The following is a 14976-nucleotide window of genomic DNA, read 5'->3' on the forward strand; positions in this document are numbered from 1 at the left end:
CATCACTGGTCTTGTGTCAGTCCTTGTGCCAGATGCCTGGGATACAGACGTAAAAGCCACGGTCCCTGACCAGGTGTGGTGGCTCGTGCCTATAATCCCAGCACTTTGGAAAGCCGAGGTGGGTGGATCACCTGAGGTCAGGAGTTCAAGACCAGCCTGACCAACATGGTGAAAGCCCATCTCTACCAAAAATACAAAATTAGTCAGGCATGGTGGCGCACACCTGTAATCCCAGCTACTTGGGAGGCTGAGGCAGAAGGATCTCTTGAACTCGGGACGCAGAGGTTGCAGTGAGCCGAGGTCACACCACTGCACTCCAGCCTGGGTACAGAGCAAGACTCTGTCTCAAAAAATTAAAATAAAAGCCATGGTCCCTGTTCTTGAGCTCTCAACTTATGTGACACTACTAGGTATACACCAAGTGACTTTCAGTAGAAAGTGTCTGTTTAAGTGATAAGAAGTTGTGTATAGGATGCCCTGGAAATAGAGTTTCAGAATTTCAAAAGCATTCATATTATTATTTCATTGTTTTACCAATAAATAGACTCATTCCTTTTCAGTGTGTGGAGTCAAACTGCAGATTCCTGATATATATCTTAGATTACGGCCTGAATCCATAGCCCAACACCACACGCTAGAGTTCCAGTATTACTTGACTCAGATTTTCCTGCTTTTGGTGATTTGTGTGTGTGTTCGCTGGCTACTTGGCATCTAGTTAAATCACAAAACTCTAAGCCAAGACAGTTTTGGAGAATCCCTTGTGATCTTTAAAAGGGTCATGAATGAGGCTTCCCATACGGGAACCTCGATGAGTTTTCCAAAGTTCTCTATATCTGCCAGCATCCTTGGTTTTGGCTCCTCTGTTGCCGTTGTTAAGAAATGTTCAGTTGCAGAGTTCAGACTTCATGGGCTTGCCTTAGAGGCCTGTGTCTTCTGGGGGCTGGGGAGACCGTGATGAAGAAGGCCATCTGTGCACATCCTCGTCCAAAGCCCAGACCAGGCTGATACTGAACATCATGGCCCCTTGTCTCATGCTCTTAAAAAATGCTGACCTCTGCCTTTAGACATCAGGCAGACGTGATTTCTTGGAACTAGATTTTTCCCCCTGTGGGTGGATATTGGCGTTTATTTTGGGCTTGCTATTATTGGAGTGTAGGAAGGCTATAACAAATATGCCCTTTCTTGAGAACTATAAGAGTTCTGTTTTAAATAAATCAGTGGTGTCTCTTGCCTGAAATATACTAAACTATCCAGACTACTTAAAATTAACCTCTGATAACATTAGACATCGTGCTCATATGTGTGTAGTATTTTGATTATTTAAGTCACTCTGTTTACTGAGGCTTCCAAACCCACTTACATCGCTTATAGAAACTTGGAATGACAATAATGAGTTTGGAGCATTGTGGAACATCCCCTCCAAGCCAGAGCAAATTATATTTTAATGGAACAATTCATTCAAAAATATCTGGATAGATCGACCAGGAAGGGCATGGTGAAAGAATGTGAAAGTTTTTGCCATTAAGTACGATCTCTTTGGGAATTCAAATATGTTAAAATGTGCTGGCATCCCCTATTTTACAATGGAGAAAATGGAGGCATGCCAGGTTAAGTAACTTCTCCAAGGTCACACACACGGTAGAGCCAAGATTCGAACTCAAGAACCCAGAATCCAGACTCTTAGCCCTACACTGTTTCCCTCTCTGTAAGCAGACATGAAGTGGGAGCACCATATACTTGGAATACCAGTGTAAACCTTTGTTGAAATAGATGGCAGGGAACAACTTTATGCCTAGTTGGCAGAGAGATGGCCAGATAAAAATGGGAGGAAAACGTACTTGTAGTTACAATGTAGAAGAGGACAGAATAACTTGGATTCTGGAACAAACAGCTTGGCTGAGGCAGAGCATTTATGTGGCTTATGTGGCATGGCCCAGAGGGAGAGCTGGGCATAGAGGGATTTAAGGTTTGAAACTGGATTAAGAAAAGCCTTGAATGGGGGCACGGAAGAGTGTGGGATCTCTTGTTGACCATGGACAGCCCTGGATGGTTTTGTGTGAGGAAGTGAGCCAGAGCAGTGGACAAGAGAACATCACTACGAGGGAAGTTGGCATGGGAAGAGGGAAGAGGGGAAGTGGAACTGGGAAGACCAGTTAAAAGACAATTGAAATGTCCTAAACAATGATCAGTGTCAGAACCTCTTCCATGGTTTTATGAAGAATCCACACGTATCATTGTGTCCCAGGAGCTTGGCAAAGAGGAGGTGTCTAGCATGATGCCTGGCAAAAATAGGAACCAAAAAGGTGTTTGTTGAACCAAATAGGATAGAATAGGAATGGAAAAGAGGTCAATGCCAGGGAAACGAGAGACATGGCGCTGACAGTCTTTGCTGAGTAATTGGCTGGGGAGGTGGAGGGAGAGAAGATGAAGCTTCTCCAGCTTGGGTGGCCTTGTCGCTAACCAAGGCAAGGGACTTATGACTCGGGGCTCAGCAAGCCTGGTTCAGGCCCTTTTTTCTCTATGGGGCATCTTGATTGCCACTGGCATATAGTAAGTCTATAGTGGTGTGAGTGCTGAGATTTAACCTTGGGTCTTGTTCAACATTTTAACAAATACAAACGTAGTTAATATCAAGCCAGTGTATCATCTTCATTGTTGTCAAGCGAAGAGTAATTTTGGCCGACAGTAGAATCATAGGGAATATCTAAAAGCATTCATACTTTTTTCAGACACCTAGGTGATTCTAATATGCAGTCTTGAGTCATACTCTTTGAGAAACACTGGGGTAAACAGTCACTTTTTTTTTAATCATAAAAAATTTGTTTTCTTTAAGAAATGTGAAAAACAGAGAAGTAGATTTAGAAACATTTGACGTTCACAGCAGCCTTGAGCTAAATACCATACACTACTGCAGTTTGCTGGGGTTTTTTTTTTTTTTTTTTTTTTTTGAGACTGAGTCTCGCTCTGTCGCCCAGGCTGGAGTACAGTGGCACGATCTCGGCTCACTGCAAGATCCGCCTCCCGGGTTTACACCATTCTCCTGCCTCAGCCTCCCCAGTAGCTGGGACTACAGGTGCCCGCCACCTCGCCCGGCTAGTTTTTTTTTTGTATTTTTTAATACAGACGGGGTTTCACCGGTTTAGCCAGGATGGTCTCGATCTCCTGACCTCGTGATCTGCCCGTCTCGGCCTCCCAAAGTGCTGGGATTACAGGCTTGAGCCACCGCGCCCGGCCCGTTTTTTTGTTTTTAAGATGGAGTCTTACTCTGTCCCCCAGGCTGGAGTGCAGTGGTGCAATCTCGGCGCACTGCAACCTCCGCCCTCCGAGTTCAAGTGATTCTCCTGCCTCAGCCTCCCCAGTAGCTGGGATTACAGGCGGCTGCCACCATGCCTGGCTAATTTTTTTTTGTATTTTTAGTAGACACGGGGTTTCACCATCTTGGCCAGGCTAGTCTTGACCTCCTGACCTTATGATCCACCCACCTGGGCCTCCCAAAGTGCCCGGATTACAGGCATGAGCCACCATGCCTGGCCTGCTGTTTTTAGTGTCTATACCCAACACACCGCCCGGTGATTGTGAACAAACAGGAAACAAATCAATGCAGAGTGTGGTTCCTGCAGAAGGCTGCTGTCAAACTGCAGTCAGTAGGGATGGAGTCCTTGGGGGCTGTTCGTGCTGGTTGAGCAAGCCCCTTCCATGTGTCACCACATCAGTTTCTTAGGGCTGCCATAGCAGATTACTACCAGCTGTGGCTTAAACAACAGATTCCTCTCACAGTTCAAGAGGCCAGAAGTCCAAAATTAAGACATCAGCAGGGTTGGTTCATTTTGGACATTCTGAAGGGAAAAACTGTTGCATGCCTGTCTCCTGGTTCTGGTGGTTGCCAGCAATCCTTGGTTCCTTGTAGGCACACCACTCTGACCTCTGCCTCCATCTTTACATCGCCTTCTTCCTCATGTCTCTGCCTCCTCTATTCCATTTCTAAGGATACCAGTTGTCAGGGTTAGGGTTTATCCCGAGTCTAGAATAATTTAATCCCTAGATCCTTAACCAGTTACATCTGTAAAGACCCTATTTCCAATTAAGATGGCATTCTGAGGCTCCAGGTCGACATGAATGTTTGGGGGACACTATTAAACCCCCACAGTCACTTAGGACTTACATGTGCATAGAGTTAGCCGACACCAAGTATGGGAAGCTGCCTTGGACTCCTAACCTTGGGGTCCCCAATTTTTTTCTTAGTACTCACACAAAAAAACTAGTCATAGGCAATTGAGATACCCTGGACCTGGGGTGGAGCCCAGCTCCATAGACGATCCCTTCTTTCACATGTTGAACTAACTGGTTCCAAAAGGGTGTGTGTGTGTGTTTGTGTGTGTGTGGAGGGGGAGGGGTGTGCAGAAAATACAGATTAATTAGCACTCACATAGAATTTATACCTTGAAGGATTGTTTCCATGGCATGTGAATTTCTTTAGCTATCTCTTTGCCCTTCGTTAATTTTTTAACATCTGTAAAGGGCATGATCAGGACAGGAGATTGCTTTGGTCCTCGACTCTGACTATTTAGACACTTAAAGTGTACTTAAGCAGACTTTGTGGATGAAATCATTCTGTCTGAATACTTCATGTGAAATGTGTAATGTATCACTTGGGTGAAGGGCAAAGCTCAGGAGTTGTGGCTGCTTATGATGCTCAGACACATGCCAGGAATACTTTTGGGGTGTCCTTGGATTATAGCCAGACCTGTCTCCAAGTGTCCTGTCTGTGGGCAAGGAAGCCTTGCTCAGACTGTAAGATATTCGTTGTTACACGCCCTTTAAGCAATGAATGAATGTTTGAGTAAGTCAAATCCTATTTATTTTTTTTTTCACAAAAGCTTGCTATTCACAGAAGCCTTATGAACATGTTTATAAAGCAAATAATCTTGTTTTAAATGCTTTTGTGTAACTACAAATTTTATATTTAATACTGAGTTTTCTTTAGATGTGGTTCCTGTGGTTAAAAGGCACTTATTCAGACCTCAGAGTTCCCCATCTTGATTCCAGCAGACTGAGTTCTCTCCCTCGGCCCCAGTGACCACTTTGCTGTGATCTGCTGTTCTCTTCCAGTTGGCTTGGTTTTTTGGAGGTCTTCCTCCATGTGATGGGCATATGTGGGAGGCAGGAAAGGGCAGTGATGAGAGCATTGGAGTGAGGGTTTCAATTCCAGGTCTTCCACTCTCTGACTTTAACTTTAGGCAAGATGCTTATATATCTGTGCCTCCGTTTTCTCATCAGTAACATGAGGATAACACTAGCTGCCTCAGGATGGTCTACCAGTTTCCTGTGACCGCTGTAACAAATGACCACAAACTGGGTGGCTTAAAACAACAGAAATGTATTCTCTCAACAGAAATGATTCTCGAAAATCAAGGCATTGGCAAGGCCATGCTCTCTCCCAAAGTTCTAGGGAAGAATCCTTCCTTGCCTCTTCTAGCTCCTGGTGGTTGCTGGCAATCTTTGATGTTCCTTGGTTAATGGCAGCATAACTCCAGTCTCTGCCTCCATTATCACATAGCCTTCATCCTGTGTCTTCTCTATGCCTTTGAATCTCTTTCTCCTTACAAGGACACCAGTCATTGGATTTTGGATCCAACTTAAACCAATATGACCTCATCTTAACTTGATGGTGCTTGCAAAGACCCTATTATCCAATAAGGTTACATTCTGTGGTTCTGGAAAAATGTGCATTTTCTGGGGATACTGTTCAACACAGTACAGGTGGTTATGGTGATTTAAATGAAAAAAAATTATTTATGGCACCTGGAAGGGACTATCACATACTCTCACAATTCAGCAAATCACAAGAAGCCACTTTGTCATAAGACTTGACTCATGTGCTGTACAATCTCATTGCTCCTTTTTCATTTGACATTTGCTGCTCTTGGTTACGCTGGGCCACCCTCATCTCATGTTTTTCACCATATTTTAGGGACATCTAAGTGGCTCTCTAATATTTCACCAGGATCTTTCCTTTCTGCCATCATTCTGGGAACTCTAACATTCACATCAATGACCCGTCCTACGCCCTGCCTCTGATCTATAGGATCAGTCCCTGGATCTTGTCCTTACCTGTCCCCAGTCCCATAGTCATTGCAGGTACTCTCTGACTGCCCCTTCTCACCCTTTCACCCTGGAATCTCTGCTTCACTCCCTGTCTTTTCAGTCTCCCATGATGGATCAAGCCAGCCGTCCCTTTCCCCCATCCTACCGGATGCTCCCAGTGAAAAATCATGTGACCTTACCAAATGGTTTCTCTATGGAGTTATAATTGCTGCTCCCAACTGGACCTTTGGAGCTGTTCAAAAACCCTTTTATTTGTTTTAGGCAGGTTTCCTTACTCACTTCCCCCTGGGAGCTATTGAAGCATTACCACATGTGGGGCTTCTTTGCCCACTACTGACCCTGCTTACTCTGTCTCCCATTTCCCCAAGAAAGGGTAAAAGCCATAAAACACAAACAGTGACTTCTTCCCTGCCACTGCATCTCTGCTCATCCTCCTCTTCCTCTTTACTATTTCAGAGGCAGAACATGACCCCAATTCACAAAGATCAGCCTTCTGCCTGGGTTGAATCCTCAATTCTGCTACCTCCCAGCCCCTTTCATCACACCTCCCTCCCTTATAATACCCCCCCCTTTTTTTTTCTTTTTTTCTTTTTACGGAGACAGAGTCTCGCTCTGTAGCCTAGGCTGGAGTGCAGTGGTGTGATCTCGGCTCACTGCAACCTCTGCCTCATGGGTTCAAGGGATTCTGCTGCCTCAGCCTCCCGAGTAGCTGGGATTACACGTACATACCACCACACTCAGCTAATTTTTGTATTTTTAGCAGAGACAGAGTTTCACCATGTTGGCCAGGCTGGTCTTGAACTCCAGACCTCAAGTGACCTGCCTGCCTCAGCCTCCCAATCCTTATACCTTTCATGCTGTCTCTGTCTCCACTGACTCCTTTGCTTGCCCCAGTCTATAAACACATTTAAACCCTCCTAAAAAGTTTAAACATCCTAAAAATTTCCTGATATGGTTTGGCTGTGTCCCCACCCAAATCTCAACTTGAATTGTAAATCCTAGAATTCTCACATGTTGTTGGAGGGACCCAGGGAGAGGTAATTGAATCATGGGGGCTGGTCTTTCCTGTGCTATTGTCATGATAGTAAGTCTCACGAGATCTAATGGGTTTCTCAGGGGTTTCTGCTTTTGCTTCTTCCTCATTTTTCTCTTCCCGCCGCCATGTAAGAAGTGCCTTTTGCCTCCTCCCATGATTCTGAGGCCTCCCCAGCCATGTGGAACTGTAAATCCAATTAAACCTCTTTTTCTTCCCAGTCTCAGGTATGTCTTTATCAGCAGCGTGAAGACCAGCTAATACAGTTCCCTCCTTTATCTTCCATTGAATTGCTTTGGCTTTCTCCTCTGGAGAGAACCAACTGTATTGTAAATGGAGTGACTGCATATGTTTTTTAACTTCTTTGTGCCTTATTTTCCTTATCTGTAAAGGGCTACTAATAGTACCTACCTCATAGGGTTACTGTAAAGGTTAAATTGTAATATAGTACAGCTCCTCGCACTGTACATTTTAATTTTAGTAGTAATGGTATCCTCTTTGGGCATTCATAGGCCTGAGTCCACAGTGTTAGTCTAGCACTGATAAACAATGACATAAGTAGCTATTGGGTATGTTTCTGTTCTCAGAAGTCTGAAGGCTCCTTGAGGAACAATATTCCTATCCATCTTTTTATGCCAAGCACTTCACATAGTACATAAGAAGTACATAGTACACATACTCTCTCACTCTCTAAATAATGAATGTACGTAAATGAGTAGTTGAAACCAATAGAATTGGATGGAATAATTTTTCTCCATGAAGGAAAAAATTGGCTTCACTTATTTTAGACCTGTCTCTGCCCCCATGAGACTGTGCTCTGACTTGGTAGCACATGGTAGGTCTTTAAAATTATTTAATAATTTAAAATTCTTAACGAGGTTAATTAATAGTAGCTCCCAAGGTAGAAATAAGAAAAACAAAGCCTTTCCATGCACAGCTCTGAATTGAGCTCCTACCATCCAGTGGGCAGTGGGCAGTGGGCAAGGGGCTTGGGGCTTAGTGGTGAACAAGACAGATGCTGGCCATTGCCCATGCCCTGGAAGTCTAGTCCAGTGGATGGTCAACAGACCTTTACAGATATTTTGGAAATACTATTTAATTACAGCCATGCCAAGGCCTATGGAAGAGAGCATGGGGGACCCCAGCAATGAGAACTAACCTGGTCCTGGCGGCCACGAAGGGCTGGGGAAAAGGAAAGCAATGAGGAGGAGGAGCTTGCTCAGGTGGGTAGGGCAGAGGGACCAGCCTATTTCTGGATGGAGGTGTTTATGTATTATGTCCATGCCACAGCACTCAGCATTTATGTGGAAAAGACCTCAGGAAGCGCTGATGCACTTCATTTAGGGAGGGTGATGGATTTCAGGGTGAACAGCAGTGACAGTGTAACCTGCGTTTGTGAATAATTTTAAGCAAAAATGTAAGGAAAGGGAAAAGACATTTTAGATAAACTTACCAGGTATTGGCCTGAAGTAACGAACGTTATCTGGAATGCTCTTTTAGGAAACTGCTGATTAGGTGTTTGCCATGTTGTATTGGTAAATTTTTGGTTGTAAGGTTTTGCTTGTATCAACTTGTTATTTACCCTCTCTACTAAATATACCTTGTATGTTTTGATCCTTGTGTCTTTTCTTCTCTCCTTTAATTTAAATATTACTCCTTGCAAGGACTGGTTCACAATCCAGTCAGGAAACCCCCTGCTTGCCCAGCTGTAAGTTGTCTTTCCCTTCTAGTGTGTCAATTCACCATTTTGCTCATGTTGCCACTTCTAATATCCTATTTTGCATTGTTGGCATATTTCTGGTATTACTGTATTTTATCTCCACAACTATATAGAAAATTTGGGAGCCTCATGCCTATAATCCAGCACTTTGGAAGGCTAAGGTGGGAGGATCCCTTGAGCTCAGGAGTTCAAGACCAGCCTGGGCAACCTAGGCAGACTCCGTCTCTACAAATTAAAAAAATAAAAATTAAAAAAAAAAAAAAGAAAAGAAAATTTGGGAAAGGCTATACTGCATGTAAAACACACTTATTTGTTGAATAAATGAATGAATGATAGGGATTAGATCTCACTTATCTGTGTAACAGCTATAGAATCTTCTCTATTACCCTGCACCTAGTAGATACATATCTATAAGTACTGGTGGATATAGTCAACCGGGGAAAATATTATTTGAGACTGAAGCTTGCCTGTTTCTTGTACTCTTTCGTAAAACGATGAGGTGTGTGCAATTTTTTTTCCTGGACAATATGAATCTGAAACCTTCCCAGTGAAAACAGTTGACTTTGTCTTTCGTGTTAGCCTTGCTAATTATATTGGCAAAACAGTCTGCTTACCGAAAACTGGAGCAAGAAATGCAGCTTTTCTCAAGATAATCTCAAATAGACTCCTCCAGATGGCTGCCCAAGCAGAGCCACAGAACAAGAGCATTCTAATTGGTGATGGTTAGGGTTTTTGCATCTTTTCTCAAGAAAGTCAAAGAAACTCTCTTCCTGGCTTATTCCGTGCCACTGGATTATTTTGATTGAGTTGATATATTTGAAAACTCAAAATCTCTTGACTAGCCAAGTGTCTGTGACCACTGAGTTCCACTGGTTTTTCAGGTCCCAATGATGAAACCAAAATAAAAGAAGGTGATGCCATGTCTGGCCAAGGGCAGACACTGCTGGTTGCCAAATCCCCAGCGTTCATCACCCAGTTGACATGATGTTTGCTATTCTAGATGGAGGCAGGCAAGGCTTCAAAAAGGCCAAGCTTCAAGAGAAAACCTTTAAGCAGGTCAGTGTCATTTGGAAATGATTTGATGAATAGGACACTTACCGGCCAGCCAATATCATTTGTGATATATTAGCAGGAATGTTTGGAGCCCACATTGAGGGTAAGGGCTCTTTCCCACATGCCGCCCCTCATAGCTGACACATTACACATGTCTCTGGAGCATAACATATGGCTTCCTGAACTTGCAAATATGGCCTAATGTGATCTGTTGAAATCATGTCTGTTTAAACAGTCTCTTGGAAAAGTAAGCCATATTCAATAAAATCGTTAATTTTGTGTCTGTGAATGTTTCTCTAGAGCCCTTTAAAATATAATTTTGAAGGAGCCTAGTAGAAAATTTGCATTAAGGTGTTATCAGCCTCTAAAAGGGTATTGGACTATCGGTCCTGAATTGTAAATATTAAAATATTCATAGAGCATTAGTCAAGAAGGAGCAGTGCAGCTCATCAAATTCCAGAAGAATCACCATTTTAGGTACCTAATATGTGCCAGGCTGTTTATGTATGTTGCGTCTAATTCTCAGGACAATTTACAAGTAGGTGGGATTTCCTGCCATTTATAGATAAGGACAGGGAGGCCCAGGGACACTGATGACCACCTAGAAGTGATGGAACTGGAATTTCAACTCAGTAGCACCGAACTCTGAAGTCTGTCTCTTCTTTTCTACACCAGGAATTTTAAACTTGGGATTAGGGGTGGACTGGGTGGGTGTAGATATTTAAGCCAGAAATCATATGCAAGTGTTTGTGTGGATGTGCATTATTCTGAGGAAAGTCTGCAACTTTACCAGATTCTCCAGGTGGTCCATGAGGCCTCCAAAAGATTAAGAACCAGATTTTGGCACCACTCTGCCTGTTTTTTTAAGAGATGAGGAAACAGCAAATGAGACTGAACTGTTCGAAGGCGTTTGACCTGGTGTTAACTTGACCAAAAACTGAACCACAGGACTTCTTTCTAAATTCTGTGTGTATGTGTTTTGTATGCCTGAAGGGGGATGGTGAGGGAAGGAGAGGGAAATAAAAGATATAAATTACATATGGAGGAAAGTACACAAAATGATGTACAGTCTAACAAGTAGTTTTAAAGTGAGCATCTGAGGAGTTGCTAATCAGACCCTAAAACAGAGCAAGTCCCAGAATGGTCCCAGGTGTCCCTTCCTGACAGGATGCCACACCTTCAGCCCTAATCGTGACCTTTACTTTTATAGTGACCTTATCCTGACTTTGCTTTATAATTTTTTTTTTTTTTTGAGATGGAGTTTTGGTCTTGTTGCCTAGGCTGGAGTGCAATGGCATGATCTCAGCTCACCACAACCTTCGCCTCCCAGGTTCAAGTGATTCTCCTGCCTCAGCATCCCCAGTAGCTGGGATTACAGGCATACGCCACCAGGCCCAGCTAATTTTGTATTTTTAGTAGAGACAAGGTTTCTTCATGTTAGGCTGGTCTCGAACTCCCAACCTCAGGTGATCTGCCTGCATCAGCCTCCCAAAGTGCTAGGATTACAGGTGTGAGCCACCGCGCCTGGCCATAATTTTTTTTTTTTTTTTAATTTGAAATGGAGTCTCGCTCTTGTTGCCCAGGCTGGAGTGCTTACTACAACCTCTGCCTCCTGGGTTCAAGCGATTCTCCTGCCTCAGCCTCCCGAGAAGCTGGGATTATAGGTGTCTGCCACCATGCCTGGCTAATTTTTTTGTATTTTTAGTAGAGACGGGGTTTCACCATGTTGGCCAGGCTGGTCTCGAACTCCTGACCTCAAGTGATCCGCCCACCTTGGCCTCCCAAAGTGTTGGGATTACAGGCATCCCAACACCAACTCACCCAGCCTATAATTTTATCATCTGTGTATACATCCCTAAACACTATGGTTCCATGTTTCCTGTTTCCATCTTTATGTGCATGCAGTCATACTATTGTGGGTTTTCTTGTGTGTGTCTTGCTTCTTTCACCAATACTGCTTTTAATACCCATCTGTGTTGTTGTATGTAGTTGTAGTTTATTCATTTTCATTGCTGTGTGATATTCTGTAGCTTGATTATATGATAATTTATTTATCCATCATCTGTTATTGGAAATTTGGGTTACCTGTAATTCTTGCCTGTTATGAGCAATGCTTTCGTTGACATTCCAATACATGTCTTATACACAGGTTGGGGAAAGACCAATATTTACTCAGCTTTTGTGGGCGACAAAATACCTAGTTCTACAAGAAAATAGCGAAGACTTCTTCTCTTCCCAGGCCGCTTCCTTAATGCCTTGTGGAAGAAGAAAATTCTTTCAAGTAAATTCTCCTGTTAACCTTAGCATAGGTTCCAGTTGTCCTCAAGCTAGATAAAAATCAAAGGATGCGCTCATTGAACCTAAGTGATTCCAAGGCTCCACCCCAGACTCCTGGGGTCAGAATCTGCCAGATGGGGCCTTGGAGTCTGCAGATTTAACAAGCACCCAGTTGATTCTTGTGACTGGGAGGCACCGCCTTCACCCCAATTGAATTTATAAGGCTGGGCTCCTTAGTTGGGAAGAGATTTGAAGAAAGCGTTCACATGATTAAAATCTTGGAAAATTGGCCTTTTGTTAAAAAAGTTAAGGGAATTGGATTTATTTAGCCTATAAAAAAATCTGAAATACGATTTAATAGTTGTTTGCAAAAGAATGAAACTTTTGTAAATGAAAAAACAAATAATTTGCTAAGTCAAGAGAGATTTAGGTCAATCAACTTCCTGCTAAAATCAGCAGCAAATACTGAGCGTTTACCAGCCACCATGGGGGTAAGAAATGAAGCCTGTTCTCAGGGCCTTCAGGGAGCAAAAGACAGGAGACAAACTGTAAGCTCTCGAACAAAAACCAGGATGCGATAATTCATCAAGTCTAGACTGTAGGCCTCGGTTGAGATGAGCCAGTGGGTGGCCCCCAGGGATGCAATGGAGTAGAGAAACCGAGAGAGGTCACCAGGAAAGGGTGGAGAGAGCCTGCAGTGCTTGAGCTAGGCTTTAGAAATACGCCTTTGCGTAGGCGGATGGGATGACAGAGCATTCTGAAGCAGTGGCTGCCAGTGTTTTCTCTTGTGATCCTCCAGTAAGAAATATGTATATTTCTTACATATATATATATATGTATCTTTTCTTTCTTTTTTTTTTTTTTTTGAGACAAGATCTCGCTTTGCCACCCAGGCTGGAGTGCAGTGGCGCAATCTTGGTTCACTGCAATCTCCACCTCCTGGGTTCAAGCAGTTATCCTGCCTCAGACTCCCAGGTAGCTGGAATCGCAGGCATGAGCCACCATGCCCAGCCAAGAAATGTATTTTACATCATCAGTCAGCATACACATACATGCAATAAATGAAAGTTTCATAAGACATTTAACTTTATTAAAGATGGTGCATCTGATGTTTTCTATTTTTTGATTTTATTTTTTTAACATGTTAGGTTAACCAATAAACTATATAGGCTTCCTAGAGTTGAAAACTATAAGAGGACTAGAAGCCCAGTGTGGAGGCAGAGTCAGTCCTGTCGTATGGAGGGCACGCTAGTTAGAGGAGAGGATTTTCATTAAAAGTGGTGAGAGGTAATATTGTTACTTTGATGGTGGTCTCCAAAAGCCTTCCTTGATTCTAGAGCATGAATGAATTACTTTGGGATGTTACGATAACATTTCAAACTTCACCTATTTATTCGACCAGCTCTACTTTGGACCAAAGTGACTTTTTGAGATTTCTTTTGATGCTTGGGGGTGGGAGTAGGGGAGAGGATTTGCTTCTGGATTCCAAGGAATGACTCAGAGTGCTTATTGAACATCTATTTTGTCTCATGTTGTGATTGGCTATGGGAATTTTGGTATAGAAGATGGCACTGGAGCTGGGCATGGTGGCTCACATGCCTGTAATCCCAGTACTTTGGGAGGCCAAGGCAGGAGGATCACTTGAGGTCAGGAGTTCCAGATCAGCCTGGCCAACATGGTGAAACCCTGTCCCTACTAAAAATATAATAATTGGGCCAGGTGTTGTGGCTCACGCCTGTAATCCCAGCACTTTGGGAGGCCAAGGTGGACAGATCACGAGGTCAAGAGATTGAGACCATCCTGGCCAACATGGGAAAACTCCATCTATACTAAAAATTCAAAAATTAGCAGGGCGTTGTGGTGGGCGCCTGTAGTCCCAGCTATTCGGGAGTCTGAGGCAGGAGAATCGCTCAAACCCAGGAAGCGGAGGTTGCAGTGAACTGATTGCGCCACTGCACTCTAGCCTGGTGACAGAGTGAGATTCCATCTCAAAAAAAAAAAAAAAAAAAAATTAGCCAGGCATGGTGGCAGATGCCTGTAATCCCAGGTACCCAGGAAAGATAGGAGAGTCACTTGTACTCGGGAAGTGGAGGTTGCAGTGAGTCGAGATCACACCACTGCACTGCAGCCTGGGCAACAAAGTGAGACTCCATCTCAAAAGAAAAAATGAAATAAAATAAAGGATGGCACTGGATAGAATAGTTGTATAGGAGAGGATGAGAGGATGTAGGAAATATCTCCATGAGCAAGTTTAGAAAGGAAAAGTGAGGACATCTTGAGCACTGTGCTTCTGGAAGGAGCATGGTATGGCCAGTTGTGCATGTCAGAGCTAATTGCAAGTATGATGAGTGGCCTGACCCAGGACGAGACAACTCTGCTACTGATCAGAATCCAGATTCCTGGATCAGAGGTCTAATTGGGATCCTACTTGGCCTCTATTTTTAGCATGCTTGTAAGAATTTTAAGAGCAAAACTCTTTTTAAAATTTTCATTTTTAGAGATGGCATTTCACTGTGTTGCCCAGAGTGGTCTCGAACACCTCAAGCAATCCTTCTGCTTTGGCCTCCCCAGTAGCTGGGATTACAGTTATGAGCTACCACGCCCAGCAAGAGTAAAACTCTTACCTTCTCTCTTCTTTTCCCAACCTAGCTCTGCTTACTGTGAACCCCATCTGCAGCACTTCTTGAATGATGTTGAAGATTATTTATTGAAGATTTGCTTGTGTAACCATGTTCCCTTCATCTGCTCCAAGAGAAAAGTAAATTCTGGCTTGCACTGAGGAGAGGCT

The 14976-nt window shown here is 43.5% G+C and overlaps 1 protein-coding gene across 3 annotated transcripts in view; it reads left to right on the forward strand.

Moving 5' to 3' along the window:
• Positions 1-14976, forward strand: part of RAI14 (retinoic acid induced 14) — a 172838-nt gene that overhangs the window by 79806 nt on the left and 78056 nt on the right. The gene's annotated exons all lie outside the window — the stretch shown is intronic.

Source organism: Piliocolobus tephrosceles, chromosome 4 (genome assembly GCF_002776525.5).
Source record: "Piliocolobus tephrosceles isolate RC106 chromosome 4, ASM277652v3, whole genome shotgun sequence".
Lineage (NCBI taxonomy): Eukaryota > Metazoa > Chordata > Mammalia > Primates > Cercopithecidae > Piliocolobus > Piliocolobus tephrosceles.